The sequence below is a fragment of the Micromys minutus genome (assembly GCF_963924665.1).
Source record: "Micromys minutus genome assembly, chromosome: 14".
Taxonomy (NCBI): Eukaryota; Metazoa; Chordata; class Mammalia; order Rodentia; family Muridae; genus Micromys; species Micromys minutus.
Window position 1 is genome coordinate 18,927,518 of NC_137983.1, and position 16,967 is coordinate 18,944,484.

General features: G+C 34.8%; 1 pseudogene across 1 annotated transcript in view; it reads right to left on the reverse strand.

The window, feature by feature from the left end:
* Positions 1-14,074, reverse strand: part of LOC308429714 (histone deacetylase 1-like) — a 127,915-nt pseudogene extending 113,841 nt beyond the window's left edge. Inside the window, exons 1-2 of the transcript in view lie at positions 12,640-14,074; positions 10,095-10,164 (exon numbers count right to left, since the gene is read on the reverse strand). The product of the transcript in view is annotated as a histone deacetylase 1-like (transcript). The remainder of the gene's footprint in view (positions 1-10,094; positions 10,165-12,639) is intronic.
* Between the last annotated feature and the right edge of the window lie 2,893 nt (positions 14,075-16,967).

A 16,967-nucleotide genomic window follows, 5' to 3' on the forward strand; every position in this document is an offset into this window, starting at 1 on the left:
ATTGATAATATTCTTAAGTAGACATGCCTGGTTCATTGTGTAAAATGCATACAATTCATATTGACCTTTGAATTTACAAAGATCCATCCTTTACCTCTAGATGTTTAGAATACTTGGACCATACATACCACCATGCTCTGCTTTAAATGACAATGTCTATGTACATCTCCAAAACGTTGAATGTTATTATTCCAAGTCTTAATTTAAATGCATTTTATTGAGTTTGTGTCTTTTTTGTATAGTATTTTAGTTTATTTTTTAGAAATAGAAATAATGTAACCAATATCTCAGAAAGGAGGCAAATCTGGGGAAGACAAAAGAGTATGACTAACTTATACTGTATGCAAAAATTTTAAATAAAAAATTTAAATGCCACTATATATTATGAAGAAAATGTGGCCATTTTTTAAAATATGCTTTTATTTAAACATTATTTTAAAAACACAAATAAAAAAAATTAAACATTTTTGCATAAATATAAACAGATGCAATTGTGTCAGTGCTTAGCCTTTCCATTTTTATTATTTTTATTTTTTTTTATAAAATGAGCAAAAAGTACATGTACAACAGGGTGTAACCCAGTTTTTGTCAATGAGTTCTTGGTGTGAAAGGATTGAGCATGACTTTTTTTTTCTTTTTTTTCTTGAAATTCACACAGTCTGTGAGTTGTTTCTGGGGCTGTCCGAGCCTCTGAGGTTAGCATCCAACTATCAGTGACTGCATATTGTGTCTGTTCTTTTGGGACTGGGTTATCTCACTCAGGATGATATTCTCTAGATGCAGCCATTTTTTTAAGAATTTGGTTAAGTCATTTTTTCTGATGGCTGAGTAGTATTCCATTGTGTAAATGTACCACAATCTTTGTGTCCATTCATTTACTGACGGACATCTGGATACTTTTCAGCTTCTGGCTATTATAAATAGAGCTGCTATGAACATTGTGGTGCATGTTTAATATGCATCTTTGTTGTATATTAAAGTGTCTCTGGGGTATAAGCCCAGAAGTGGAATAGCTGGGTCTTCAGGTAGTACTATGTCCAATTTTCTGAGGAATCGCCAGACTGATTTCCAGATTGGTTGTATCAGTTTACAACCCGACCAAGAGTGGAGAAGTGTTCCTCTTTCTCTGCAACCTCCCCAGCATCTGTTGTTATCTGAGTTTTGGAATTTGGTCAATCTGATTGGTGTGAGGTGGAATCTCAGGGTTGTTTTGATATGCATTTCCCAGATGGCTAAGGATGTGGAGCACTTCCTCAGATGTTTCTCGGCCATTCGGTGTTCCTCAACTGAGAATGTTTTGTTTAGCTCTGTACCCCATTTTTAATAGGTTTGTTTGATTTTCTGGTGTCTAGCTTTTTGAGTTCTTTGTATACATTGGATATTAGGCATCTATCTGATGTGGAGTTGGTAAAGATCTTTGCCCATTCTGTGGGCTGTCATTTTGTTTTCTTGACAATGTCTTAAGCTTTAAAGAAACTTCAATCTCATTAAGTCCCATTTGTTAATCTTTGACCTTAGAGCTTGAGCCATTGGTGTTTTGTTCAGAAAATTTTCTACTGTGCCTATGTGTTCTAAGGTTTTCTCTACTTTCTCATCTAATAGTTTCAATGTGTCTGGTTTAATGTGGAGAACTTTGATCCACTTACACTTGATCTTTGTACAAGTAGATAAGAAAGGGTCTATTTTCATTCTTTTGCATCCTAAGTGCAAGTTGGACCAGCACCATTTGTTGAATAGGCTGTCCTTTTTCCATTGAATGTTTACAGCTCCTTCATCAAAAATCAGGTGACCATGTACATCAGGGCTCATTTCTGGATCTTCTATTCTATTCCATTGATCCATGTGCCTATTTCTGTACAAGTACCATGTAGTTTTCAACAAAATTGCCTTGTAATATAACTTGAGGTCAGGGAGAGTGATTCCCCCAGATGTTTTCTTGTTGTTGAGGATGGATTTTGCTATTCTAGGTCACTTGTTATTCCATATGAAATTGCACATTGATCTTTCCAACTCAATGAAGAACTCAGTTGAAATTTTAATGGGGATTGCATTGAATCTGTAGATTGCTTTTGGTAGGATGGCCATTATGGTAATGTTGATCCTTCCAATTCATGAGCATGGGAAACTTTTCATTTTCTGAGATATTCCTCGTTTTCCTTCTTAGAGGTTTGAAGTTCTTGTCATACAGCTCCTTCACTTGCTTAGTTAGAGTCACACCAAGGTATTTCATAATTTTTTTGACAATAGTGATGGGTATATTTTCCCTAATTTCTTTCTCCACATATTAGTCCTTTGAGTATAGGAAGACTACTGATTTGTTTGAGTTAATTTTGTATCCAGCCACTTTGGTGAACTTATTTATCATCTGTAGGAGTTCTCTGGAGGAATCTTTAGGGTCACTTAAGTACACTATCATGTCATCTGCAAAGTGTGATATTTTTCTTTCTTCCTATTCGATTTGTATCTCCTTGATCTTCTTTTGCTGTCTATTTTCTCCAGCTAGGACTTCCAGTACTATGTTGAAAAATTAGGTGGAGAGTGAGCAGCCTTGTCGAATCCCTGATTTTAGTGGGATTGTTCAAGTTTCCCTCCTTTAAGTTTGATGTTGGCTGTTGGTTTGCTGTATATTTCTTGTATTATGTTTAGGCATGGACCTTGGATTCCTGTTCTTTCCAGGGCTTTTAACATGAAAGGGTTTTGAATTTTGTCAAAGGCTTTCTCAGCATCTAGTGAGATGACCATGTGATTTTGTTCTTTGAGTTTGTTTATATGGTGGATTACATTGATGGATTTCCATATATTAAACCATCTCTGCATCCCAGGGATGAAGCCTACTTGGTCATGGTGAATGATCGTTTTGATGTATTCTTGGATTCAGTTTGAAAGGATTTTCTTCAGTATTTTTACATCAACATGTATAAGTGAGATTGGTCTGAAGTACTCTTTCCTTGTAGGGTCTTGGTGGGGTTTAGGAACGTGCGTTATTGTAGCCTCAAAAAATGAGTTAGGTAGTATTCCATTTGATTCTATCTTGTGGAATAATTCAGAGAGTATTGGTGTTACATCCTCAATTAATGTCTGATAAAATTTTTCATTGAACCTGTTTAGACCTGGACTTTTTTTAGTTGGGAGGCTTTTGATGATTTTTTCTATTTCCTTAAGTGTTATGGAATTATTTAGATGGTTTACTTGGTCCTGGTTTAACTTTATGATCTTGTATCTGAATAGGAATTCATCCATTACCTCCAGATTTCCAACTTGTGGAGTACTGGATTTTGTAGTAGGTTCTGATGATTTTCTGAATTTCCTCAGTTTCAGTTGTTATGTCTCCACGTTCCTTTCTGATTTTGTTATTTGTTTACTCTCTCTTTTCCTTCTAGTTAGTCTGGCTCGGGTTTATCAATCTTGTTGATTTTCTCAAAGAACCAACTCTTGGTATTGTTGATTTTTTTAATGGTTCTTTTTGTTTCTCTTTGGTCTTTTTTCTGTCCTAGTTTTGATTATTTCTTGCAGTCTACTCTTCTTGGGTATATCTGCTTCCTTTTGTTCTAGAGCTTTTAGCTGTGCTGTCAAGTTGCTGATATATGCTCTCTCCAGTTTCTTTTTGGAAGCACTTAGGGCTATGAGTTTTCCTCTCAGTATTGCTTTCATTGGATCACATATGTTTGGAAATGTTGTGTTTTAATTTTCATTGTATTCTAGTAAATCTTTAATTGCTTTCTTTATTTTTTCTTTGACCCTGCTATTTTTTAACTGAGTGTTGTCTAGTTTCCATGTGTATGTGGGCTTTTTTTTTTGTCTTTGTTGTTATTAAACACCAGCTGTAGGCCATGGTGATCTGAAAAGATGCATGGGAGTATCTAAACCTACTTATATTGATTTAGGCTCGTTCTGTGTCCAATTATGTGGTCAATTTTTGAGAAGGTGCCATGGGGTGCTGAGAAGAAAGCATATTCTTTTACTTTAGGATGATAAGTTCTGTAGCTATCTATTAATTCTTATTGATTCAAAGTCTTTGTTCCTTTTGCAGTGTCCTTGTTTAGTTTCTTTTTCAATGATCTGTCCATTGGAGAGAGTGAAGTACTAAAGTCTCCCACTATTATTGTGTGGAGTGAAATGTATTTTTTGAGCTTCAGTAGGGTTTCTTTTATGAATGTAGGTGTTTTTTTATTTGGAGCATATATGTTAAGGTTTGAGAGTTCCTTCTGACAGATGTACCCAGTAATGAGTAAATAGTGTCCTTCCTTATATTTTTTGATAACTTTGGTTGAAAATTTACTTCATTCGATATTAGAATAACCATTCCAGCTTGCTTCTTGGGGCTGTTTGCTTGGAAGTTTTTTTCCCACCCTTTAACTCTGAGATAGTATCTGTCTTTGTATCTGAGATGAGTTTCTTGTATGCAGCAAAAGGCTGGATTTTGTTTATGTATCCAGTCTGATAGTCTATGTCTCTTTATTGTGGAGTTGAGACCATTTAAGTTAAGAGATATCAAGGAATAGTTGTTTCTGTTTCCTGCTATTATTGCTTTTGTAGATTTGAGTTGTGTCTGTGTCTTTTTCTTCTTTTGGTTTTCTTGCTTAGGAGTTTTCTTGTTTTTAATAGGATGTGTTTCACCTCATTATATTGGGTTTTCCACCTATAATTCGTTGTAGTGTTGGGTTTGTGGTCAGATATTGTGTAAATTTAGATTTGTCTTGAAATATCTTGATCTCTCCATCTATGGTGATTGATAGTTTTGCTGGGTATAGCAGCGTGGGCTGGCACTTGTGCTCTCTTTGGGCATACATGATGTCTGTCCAGGCTCTTCTACCTTTCATAGTCTCTGAAGAGAAATCGTGTGTGATTCTGATTGGCCTGCCTTTATATGTTACCTGACCTTTTTTCCTTACTGCTTTTAGTATTCTTTCTTTACTTTGGGCGTTTGGTATTTTGACCATTATGTGTCTGGAGATATTTCTTTTCTGGCCTAACCTATTTGGAGTTCAGAAGGCTTCTTTTATGCTCGTGGTCATCTCATTCTTAGGGGTAGGGAAGTGTTCTTCTATGATTTTGTTGAAGATATTTACTGTGCCTTTTAGTTGATACTCTTTTCCCTCTTCTATTCCTATTATCCTTAGGTTCGGTCTTTTCATTGTGTCCTGGATCTCCTTGACATTTTGGGTTAGGAGCTCTTTGTTTTTTGCATCTTCTCTGGCTGTTTTGTCTATGTTTACAATGTTGTCTTCTGCCCCCGAGATTCTCTCTTCCATCTCTTGTAGTCTATTGGAATTGCTTGCTACTGTGACTCCTCTTTTTTTTTTTTAGGTGTTTTTCCTCTAGAGTTATCTCTTTTAGTGTTTTCTTTATTGTGTCAATTTCCATTTTCTATTTCCTCTTCCATTCCTTCATCTCTTTGTTTCTGTTTTCTTCTAGTTCTTGAATTCTTTGAGTGTTTTTCTTGTTTCCTCTTTAAAAGCTTCTGATTCTTTTGGCTTTTGCTCCCATTCTTGTTTAAGTATCTCTTTCAGTGTCTTGAGGTATGATTTCAGGTCTGTGTCATCTTTTTTCTGGAGTGTTTGGCATTCTGATGTTTGCTTTTATGGGAGAGCTGGGATCTGGTGTTGCCAGGTTGTCTTGGTTTCCTTGGGATATACTCTTTCACTTTCCTCTTTCCATCTGGTGGTCAGTGATATATTTTTGCCTTTCCATTATATCTGGACTGTGTCCTTGGATCTCCACTGGTTCAGGTGACAGATGGGCCGAGCCCTGTTCTGCACCCCAAATTTGCTGGGTGGAAGCAGAGTTTCCAATGCTGTGCTCCTGGTCCCTGGATCAGGCTGGGCGGAGGCTCGCTTTCTGTGAGCACTCAGCAGAGATCTCTCTGCTTTCTGGCTGCCCAGATCTCCTACTCACCAGTCTTTAAAACTTTAGGAATTGCTGGTCCGGATGGCAGATGTGCCCAGCCCTCTTCTGCGCCCCAAAGTTGCCAGGTTTGTTTCTTAATAATTAAATTTAAACCTTTTTATTTTACCATTGTTTATGTAAAACATGTTTCACTGTGAATAACTGAGGGTTTATTCTATATTTACCTCAATTTTGTGAGATATGTTTTTGGATCCAAATATTTAAATGATTGGTGTTTTTTTTTATACCCTGAGATGTACAATAAATTGATATGTGTATCATTGGCTCAGTCGTGTGTCTTTTCTGTAAACTCACAAAACCGTCCAGTAGTTCCCAATCTGGTCACTTCTTCCTATTTGGTCAATTTTTGATTCTTTCCACCATAGCAGTTGATTTGTGCCTCCATATTTCATTTTTACTGCATTAGCTTCATATCTTCTTGAGATAGGTCTTTTTCTATTATACACACTAAGTTCTGGTTATGATTTGGGGATAGTTGGAGATATTTATTAGTCTGCTCACACTCCATTGTTGAATACCTCAGAATGGGTATCTTTAACAACAGATATGTATTTCATCTGATTTCTAAAAGTTGTAAAAATACTGATGAAAAATTTACAATGAGATATCCCTTGACATTTGTTTCTACTTATCTTTTCATGGAATCACAGGAACTTTATTTGTTTCACAAGGGAGTGCTTTGTGCTGTTGCATTAAGGCTGCATTGTTGTGACCTCTCTGAACTCTGCATCTTTTCTCTGATACAGGTACATTGGTAGCTTGTGCTGCAGCATATGCATGTAAAGAGACATAATTCAGTGCATAACAAATCTTTTTATCATACTAAAAATCTATCCAATGATTATAGTAATTACTTCATTTATAGTGACATTACTGGACACTAATATTACCCCCTAGCCATTCTTACTTTTAGAACTTTATTATATACCTTCATAATGGACTTATGTCTTGAAGCTTTAAGCTAGGTAGTAATGTGTATAGCTATACGTATGCATAGTACTTCTGAGGACATTACTAGTAATGAATACTGATCTCAATATGAAAAAGCTTACAAGCTCCTTGCTTCAGCTTTGGTGATGTCATGAATTTTATATAACAGCATTTCAAATTTTGAGGCAATAGAATGCAGAAACATAGTCCTGAGATCAATCAGATCTTGAACAACTAAATGCAGAACAAACTACTTAGATTTTTAAACGGATCCCAAGTGAACATGCTGTAGTTATTTGTAGGTAGTGATTTTTGGAGCTGCCACTCTAGAAGCAGAGATATATGTCATGGGCTGAGTAAGAATAGAATAGAATTCTTCAGAACCTGTGAACTGATTTGCCATTGGGCTCACCACTTACTTGTGCTTTTGAAGGTATACTGCTGCCTTAATAAATCTTTCATATTTTGTCATTTTTTCTGTGTGTGTTTGTGGGTGTGTGTGTGTTATTAAAATCTACTGAAATTCAAGAACCAAGCAAATTTCCTGACAGTAACAACAGGAAGAGGTAATCAAATACAAGCCCAGATTATAACTTTTCAAAGAGACCACATTAGCAGACCTATGAAGTTAATGTGTAGTTCTAAAACTATGTAGAAAAAAAATTGTTGTTTAAGCCACCAGTCTATGGCATATTGTCACAGCTCTCTGAGCCAGCATATATTCATGAAATTTTAGTGGTTTTATAAATAAAGTTTCTATCTTTCTTTTTAGTATCTATCCTATAGATATCTATCTTTATGACTTTCATACCAGTTCTTAGTTTGCAATTTTTATCTCTGTTTACCTTCTTTTACATTTTATAGAGTGCAATGTAATTTTACTTATTTTCTATGCTTACATTGAGAAAGAAATATGAACATATGTGAGAATTTCTTTTAAAAAGTTCCAAACAAGAGCAATTAAAAACTTTCTTCAAAATAATGAAAATCTTATATTTACCCATAATTATAGGTAGTAATTTTTCTAATATAATGAAATCTCTCTCTCTCTCTCTCTCTCTCTCTCTCTCTCTCTCTCTCTCTCTCTCTCTCTGTGTGTGTGTGTGTGTGTTTGTGTGTGTGTTTGTGTGTGTGTGTGTTTGTGTGTATTCCTATATACCAGTTAAGACTACATTAAGGAGCATTAAGTGGACTCAGTAACATAAAGAAAATACCAAAGACTGAAAAGACAACAAAGAAACAAACAAAAACAAAAAGTAAGTAAAAATCTAGTAAGAACAAAAATGAGAGAACACAAATGTAGAAGGTGATGGAGATCAGAGGCTGAGCAGGTGTTGATCTTTTTCCTCTATCATTCTTGGGTGGAGTCTTTTAGTTATTGCTGCATAATCCGAGATGGCTGCCAGACCTCTAATGATTAGCCTTTCTCACCCTGTTACCTCAAAGTAAGAGTATCTGGACTAAAGACATATTACATGTTATTTCTCTACAATGTGGGATATCTATATACCTACATGGTGCATACACATCTACATGTGTTCTGATAATTCAAATTCAGGGCCTAATGCTTGTACAGCACTGCCTCATTCTCAGTGGAAGTGAGGGTCTGGTTAGGTATTTTCATTTTGTCTCATTTTGCTTTGTTTTGACATTATTGTTCTTATTAGATTTCTACCTATTTTTTGTTTTTGTTTGTTTGTTGTCCTTCCAATCTTTTCTTTTTTCCTCTTCAAAGACTGTGTCCACTTAATGCTACCTGCATATGCATGAGTGTAGGATAATCTACTGGGTCTTATGTAGCTTTTCAGGATCTCCATGTTAAATAAAACTACCTTCCGTTTATTCAGCAGCCATTGACTGCTAATACTTTCTCAGCTAGTACTGGAAACTTCACTAAAACTACTATACCCAAGAATTATGGGGACCTGTGAACGTCTTGTGTATGTCATTCAAGACACAGAACCACAAGTCTAACACAGCCCTCTCTGGTCAAGCAGATAATGTTTTGCTGCAGGGTCCACAGTCTCTGATTCTGCAGTTTGCTTCTTCTGAAATAATTCCTGAGGCTTGAAGAAAGGGATTATTAATGCTTGAACTTGGTTGGAAAATTGGTAGTTGGTTACAAAAATTGGATCAGACCAAATTGGTGGAGCAGAAAATAGAATTGATCAAAACATTAGATTATATAAAATTTTCACTAAAATGAACAAAAATAATAATACATATTTTATTAACAATCTTCTGTGCTTTAATAATAACATAATAATATTTCAGTTCTCCTTGCTCTTCTCATTTTTATGAGCTTTTTTGTAACACTTATGCCCAAAGCTCTTGAGACCCTATTATATTGTGGTTGCTTCTACTTACTTAGTTTTATTCTTATACAATCATTTTTTACCAATTTTTGTTCCATATACATGAGTACAATATTATTTTAATTTTAAATTTACTTTATTTTTTAGTCTGCCTTATTGTGATGCACTCCATAGTCAGGTTCTTTACATTATCTATAAAACAATTTCATCCACTAATAACTATATTTGCTCTAAGTTTCTATATTTTTCAAGTATCAAACATAAGTGTAATAGCCTTTTCTGTTTCTGTGATAGAAATTTAAAATAATTTATTTTTAATTATAATGAGTTTTTTTTTCAATTACTGTGATGTTTTATAATTTTTTGGACTGACAGAAGCATTTATATTAAAAATTTGATGTTTTAAGCATTTTCTATGTGGCCTCAGACTCTGTTTAGGCCTGCTGTTTATCTTTCTAACAGGACATCATCCTAGAGAGCTGTGTGCCTTGCACGTGACATCTGTCTGCATTAGGTATCTTCTCATTAAGACTTAGTAATAAGACAGTAATAGGACTCTAGTTCTTTAGAGAGCCTCTGCTCTACCTCTGAGGACTGGAGTGACAGAGAAAATCTTAATATTGCTCCTCATTTAGCTCTCAATGACAGAACTTGAAACTGATAGGTCATTGGTTGTTTCAAAGTACTGGAAACACAGGAAGACCTGGCCTGAAAACAATTACTCTGAAGGGAAAGAAAAAGGATATATTTTATTTCCATTGGATGGTTAAAAATGTATTCCACACTATTCTCTGCTTTATAGCAGAAAGGGACATGTCTCATCATTGCTTGTTGGAAATTTGAGCTTTGGTATTTACCAATTATTTTCCTTGAGAGCACCTTTGATCAGGCATTGGGCATGTTTTAACTTATGTGGGAAAACATGATGGCTTAAATTTTTACCTGAGCATTTTTGTCATGGCTTATTGACAATTCTTGCATTTCTATATCATTGACTTCAGTGGTAGTTGTTCTAGAACATTTATGTGAGATGTTTCAGATGGCCACATTCATCAGCTTCAAATCAATGAGACATAAGAGTGAAAAACAAAAAAAGAAGGAGTATAGTATACTTCAAAAAAAAAAAAAAATGGAAAATTGCTTCCCTTTCCATGTGCTGGGATTATAGGTTTACAAACTATACCTACCAAGCCATGAACTTTTAGTATCATAATCTGTTAGCTGCGTCAGTGGTGTGTTTCATGAAAGGTTGTCTTAAAGTTAATAAAACTTCCTTGGATCTTAAAAAATAAAAGAAAAACAAAAACAAAGAAAAATGAGAATTGTGCAATCATAGTTGCTTTTATATCCTGAAGTTCCTGTAGCTTCGGCTGTTTATTTTTTTATTTATTTCTTTTTTATTTTATAGCCATTTTAAGAAAGTTTAATATGTCACGTTTATGGTACTCATTGCTACTTTACAAAGACACAGGAAAATAAGCAAGTGTTTTTTAGAGCGAAGCTGCATTAACAGCCATTTACCCGAAAGTGCTACACTCATCTATCCTTATGTTGCTATTAATCCCTGCCATGTTGAATAAGGAAAGAGAGATCTTGAATCCTCTCTGTAAATTTTTTCAGTACCTGTGCATGATTTCAAGTAGTTCATAATAACCTATGAATGTTGATAATCATACCACTTTTCTCTAAATATCTCAAAATATCTCTTCTCTAAATATCAACTAAAAGTTTAATGATTGAAAATCTAAATAAAATTATTCATAAAACTGATTCATTTCATGAGGGTAAGGATATATGTTCTTTCATTACAAAGAGTTACATAAGATAAAAATATCTCAATAAGGACACTAGGCTTATAACATCCACCTACAGAATTGGGGGAAGATCTGGCAATGTAAGTTGTTTTTTCTGCTTACCCAGAATGGGTGGGAATGTATAAACATATCTAATCTAAAAATGGCTGATATTACCCAAGAGTAAAGAGGGGTCAAAGAAGGCCCAGTCACCCCTTCTAAAAAGCTTAATAAGGAAATCTGAACAGAGCTTCGAAGCAGACATTTGGCAATTCAGGATTTTGCCTTCTGATTGTTTTATTTCTATTTTGACCCAATGTAGTTCAAAATCAAAACCTGGGGAATGACAGACAAGGAAGCTCTTGGAAGAGTTCTCCTAGGATCATTGCCTTGGAATCCTCTGGCTCTGGTTCTTTATTTTTTTTTAATAGATGGTCTTGTGTATATATTAATAACAATTAATGCTGTTGAGGATGACGATTAGGCTTATATAGCACTCACTGTATACAGTGATGTTCCATAAGGGCTTTTTAACCCTCATTGTAATGCTATTTTGTATTCTTCAGTTGTACAAATCCATTGTAATGAAATTGAGATACAGAGTAGAATGAAAATACTTTTCTCACCATCATGATACAGATATAATGAAGCTAAGAACTTATACAGTTACAGTTAATGTATTCCTGCCACTCTACCATGTGAAACAGTGTCTGACAAACCTGGGAGAAATAGCTTAGTGCTACAATTCCACAGGTTTTATTCCCCAGCACCACCAAAAGAAAAAAGAATTCACACTATGCAGAAATATACATTTTTCTTTTTAATCATTAACTGAAACAGGGGTTGATAAAATTGGAAAATAAGAGATTCTGGACTTACCACAGAAATAGCCAAAAATTGCAGGGATTTTCAAGGGAGATTGTAATTCCTGTCAAATACTACCTAAAGTCTAAGCTGACATAAAGTGAGAGGTGTTTTGGAAACATGCGGGTCCTCAATGAATAGGTAAGTTATGCATAGAGGACTAGACTTAAGGCAAAGTAACACATAAATGAAAGGCAGAGATTTTGCTTTGTTTAGCTTTTGTAGATTTACAAATTCACAGTTCACATGAATTGACAAATAAGCTCTATGTCTAAGCAACACATACAGCCCTTGTTTAATATTTTATATTATATATATATAGTACTAACAGAATTAAGGTAAATGTATAGCATATTATATTCATATATGTAATATGTATGTATTATAGATGTGAGATATAATCCATATATGGTAAATATAGGACCTTATTGGCCTGAAACCCATTTTTTAATTAAGCTGACACTGAGTTTAAAATAATCCTTCCCAAGCTTTTCACATGGCAGAGAGAATAGATATTATCAGTGCACCAGACATGACTCAAGGGTGAGTTTCTGCCCTTACACTGAACATGCTATTAGAGTTACAGCAGAGTGAAACAGTAGTAAGGAAAGTGACAGAATCATGAAAACTGGAGGAATAAAATGCCTGATGATGTGGGAAGATTCCAGAAATGAAATCACAGTTCCAAGATCTATGGCTCTGGTTCTTATCTAGTTCTTGGAGATATTGTATTTAACATGTTTTATATAAATACACTGTGGAATATAAAATCTAAAATATGAGAAATGGAGGGAAAGTGAGTGACTTGGGTAGAAGATGGAGCTGCAGACCTTTCACAGACCAACTCAACAATAGTTTTGTGTCCCCTTTGGCTTCTTCTCCTTTTTTGGTTTTTCCTCTTCTGTGGCTTTTTTTTTTTTTTTTTTTTTTTTTTTTTTTTTTTTTTTGAATCTTTTGCTTTCTCATCCTCTGTTTTGAATCTTTTGGCTTTTTTTTTTTTTGAAGTTATAAGTGTTCTTGTGACCACCTTCTCCCTCCTCATCTGAATAAGAAAATTCTTCCTCACAGGCAATGTGTGTGCCAGAGAAGCAGAAGGAAATTCCTTTGTCAGGGTCTTCCTCATCCTCATCAATATCATCTTCTGTAATGTTATCCTCAATATGGCCTACGTGTGGACTCCAGGGACAAAGTGTAACATTCTTAAGTTCTCAAAGAGCCACTGCTTGATCTTTCCAAGGTATTCATTAGTGTTATTCATATTGGAAAAGTTGATGTGAATCTTGAAATTTTGTCCAAAGTATTCAAAGTAGTCAGTAGGGATCTCATTTGGGATCTCTGTGTCTAAGGATCCAGCTGTTTCATAAGTTCAGAACTGAGCAATATCCCGCATAGCATTAGCATAGACGGACTGAAACTCTTCAGGAACTCCACACAATTGCCATGCCCTTTGAAGTTCCAAGTGAAACAACCTAATCAATCTCCAGACAAGTAATCTGAGCCACGCTCTAAGACTGCTGAACTAAGCTATAACATTTCTATTACTTTGGGCATGACTGGCTTGAAGTTGGCTTCATAGGACTCATCATCAATGCAGTCTTGCAGTGAGTATTTACAGTGTAATATTTGAATTTGCCAGTCCCAATGTCTTGTAGGTCCCGGTTCCTGGGAAGTACTCTCTGTATTTATGAAAGGACACAGTCATGACCCTGTCTGAAATGTAGAAGACCTATTCCACAAAATCATTAAGGTGAATATCAATGCTGATATACTGCACCCTCTGGTGATATTTTAGAAGTTCCAAAATGGTCAAGACAATACCACTGATGCGGCAGCCAGATGCTCCAGAGTTCTTTGCATGGTGCAGGCCCCCAACCCAGCTCACAGATATGTCTGCCTTCTGGTTCTTAAGTTTCACAGCAATTGAAACTTGTGGACAACTAACAAAACTCAAACAAACCATCAAATACCTCACCAACTTTGAATCTCTTCATCTGCTTGCTGTATTCCGACATATTATCTGGGTGAATAGAACACAAGAATTTAATGTAGTCATCATTGTGATACTTGGTCATCTCTTCAGCATTGTCTTTGTGAGGATAATAGGTTTTCATTTTTCTGTAGAGACCATTGTTGAGCAGCAAATTGTGAGTCATGCGAATTCAGTGAGATTTCAATGGGTGCCCTTGTCCATAACAGTAGTTTCCACCATCCCCATCCAACATAGTAGTAACAGACTTTCCTGTTGGTGTCCTGCGTCTGTGCCATCTTGCTCCTAATCTGGCCCTCTAGGAAATCTCTCTGTTTGCTTACCCATGGCATTTCACAGCCTCTGACCCATGGATTCATATCACTTTGTTACAATGAATGCCCAAACTAAACATTGCATTATTATATACAACATTTATCATACTTACACCAACCTCTATCAGTTGTTTTTGAAATTATATTTATAAAGAAATTATTATCTTAATTTCAAGTTCAAAAGCAAACAAAAACTCAAATGTGAGAAACAAGTAAGCAAGTCAGAGTTACATTTATGCTCCAAAATTTATATCTAGATTTACTAAGTAATAGAGATAATACATACATATTAAAAACTCACCTTAAGATGCTGTGTTATCTATAACATCTACATAATAAATAAAAGTTATAAAGTATTCCTAAGACTAACAACTGACTTCAACATAGTTTTTCCTATATCCTTACTTAACATTCTTGTGTTTGAATTATAAATTCATAATTTAAAAAAAATTAAGACGAACATTTTATTCTTCATATATTATTATTCATTTAACATCATATATATATATATATATTAGTATATTAATTCAAATATAAATCTCATCTCAGTTTGAAGAGCTATTGAAATGTGTGTTATTACACAGATTTCCCTAAATCAGAAGAGCTTTGTAAATGTCAATGGTGAGTATTTTAATATTCTTTTCATCACAGAGATATGAAGAGTTTTCACATAGTTACACTACATAGAACCTGTTGAACTGTGTAGAGAAATTTGCATCTAAGCACATGACTGTTCTATCAAGGGATCACATCCAAAGACCTTTCAGGTCTAAGTGATCTGACTGAAATGCAGACATGCCTTTAATGCACAGCTTTAATAGAATTGATGGGCAAAGTTATAAATCAGAGATAAAAGATGTCCAGCTCCCAGGAAATGCTATTAAGAACACTGCAGGGAGAGAGAGTAAGTTGGGAGTTAATTCAGTTGAGAGTCATTTCAATTTAGTGGAGTTGATTTTGGTGCAGTTGACTGCAAGTCACCAGAGACAGTTGAAACCAGAGAATGAGAAGATTAAAACAAGTCGAAACAATGCCAAGAAGAGGAATTCTGTGAGAAGCAGAGTGAATCCAGATTGAATCAGTAAATTTGAGGGTGAGTCTGAGTAAAACAGCTTTATTGACCTAGCCAGCCAGAATTTAGAAAGACATAGAAAGAGTGAGAATGTACAGCATTAATTCTACAAGAGGTTAATCATATTTGGTTAATAACATTTAAATTTACATTTGGTGACTTAAGTCTCAGAGGCTGAAACATTTTAGTTTTGAGTTAGCAGAAAGAGGCTAGAAGCTGAATCATTTAAGGCCTAGGAATACAAAATATTATATTGTATGATAGCTAAAACACTTCCTGACATAGGTCTAAGGATAATTACATAAAAATACTCTGGGCTAAGCCTAAGCCATTTATTTGTAAATTTTGAGTGTGACTCTCATCTCATCCTGTCCTAGGGGAAAGCAAAATGTGATGCTTCAAATATATTTTAGATTTCAGCCCAGCACTGTCTCATATCAAACTGTAACCACTTAATTACCAGGTTTTATTACTTTATGACTATATAAGAACTTTTGTTGTTGTAATGATGCATGGATATTTGTCTACGGAAGAAGTCACATGATGCATATTACAATGTCAAAAAGATGTAATAGTTTATGCAACCTTAATCAATATATTTTTGATAAAATTTCTTCAAGATTGCCATGATATTTCTTCATAGAAATTAAATTAAAATTATATATCCTCTGATAAATTCATCATTTAAAACTAACTATTTTAAGCCTCCATTTTGGTGCACATTTCATTCAGGAAGGCTAATGTCCTGCTCTATGAGAACTTAACATTCTAACAAAGAAAATATATGCACTGAAGCCCATAAAACTGTAGTCAGAAATCAGCCTTGGGAGGGACTCTAGGCAGTTCAGCCAAAATCATCCTAAAAATTGGCTTTAAATTTACTGCTCTGCTGATTTGAGTATTGAGCTCACAATATGCTATTACATCTAGAATGACTGAGTTGGTTTTACCTTAAGCATTTCTTAAGTAAGGTATAAACTTATTCCTGTCTAAATCAGTACAGAAATATTAATAAACATTGCAGATCATTCTTAGAGATAAAGCCAATTCATGACATGACACTGCTAAAATGGCCAATAAAAACGTATAAGAAACTATTGCTATTATTCTGTTTAATAAACATAACAATGAAATGATTCACAACAGTATTTTTCAACCCTTATCAGAGAAACTTCTCTTTACAGTTGTTGGGTATTGACACAGAGATCTTGAACTGGACAATGTACAGGAAAGTAGAGAACTGAGCACTCACACTTAATGGGGATGTCTTTATGTGATTGCTGCATTCAAGGTTCAGGGATGTATATGAAAGAGGAGGCAGAAAAGCAAAACAGAAATGGTGGTTGACTCCAAGAAAACAATATCCTCCAGACATTGCAGAGCTGACACACATAGAAAAATACAGAGTCTATGCATATGCATAAAACATACACAGTCTTTTATGATTTTATAGAAAACAAATTGAAATTTAACATTACATTTTTAAAAGAATCTTTAGTATGGAATTATGAAACAGGAAACTGCCAATGATGATAATTTATTGAGTACATTCTTTAATTGTTTTCTATCAGTTTTCTCAGCCTATTCTCTAGTGAAACTTTGCTTCTCCTATGAGACACTCTTAAAAAAATTCATTTGCAAATGAATATCAACTGGAGATTTTTTCTATCTTAGAAGTAGAAATATAACCAGACCACCAAAATGAGGAATCACTGCATTCGAGCAGATTGCTAAGCACCCAAAGGAGCCTCAGGAGTGCTCACCCACCTGAGCCCATGGGTGAGT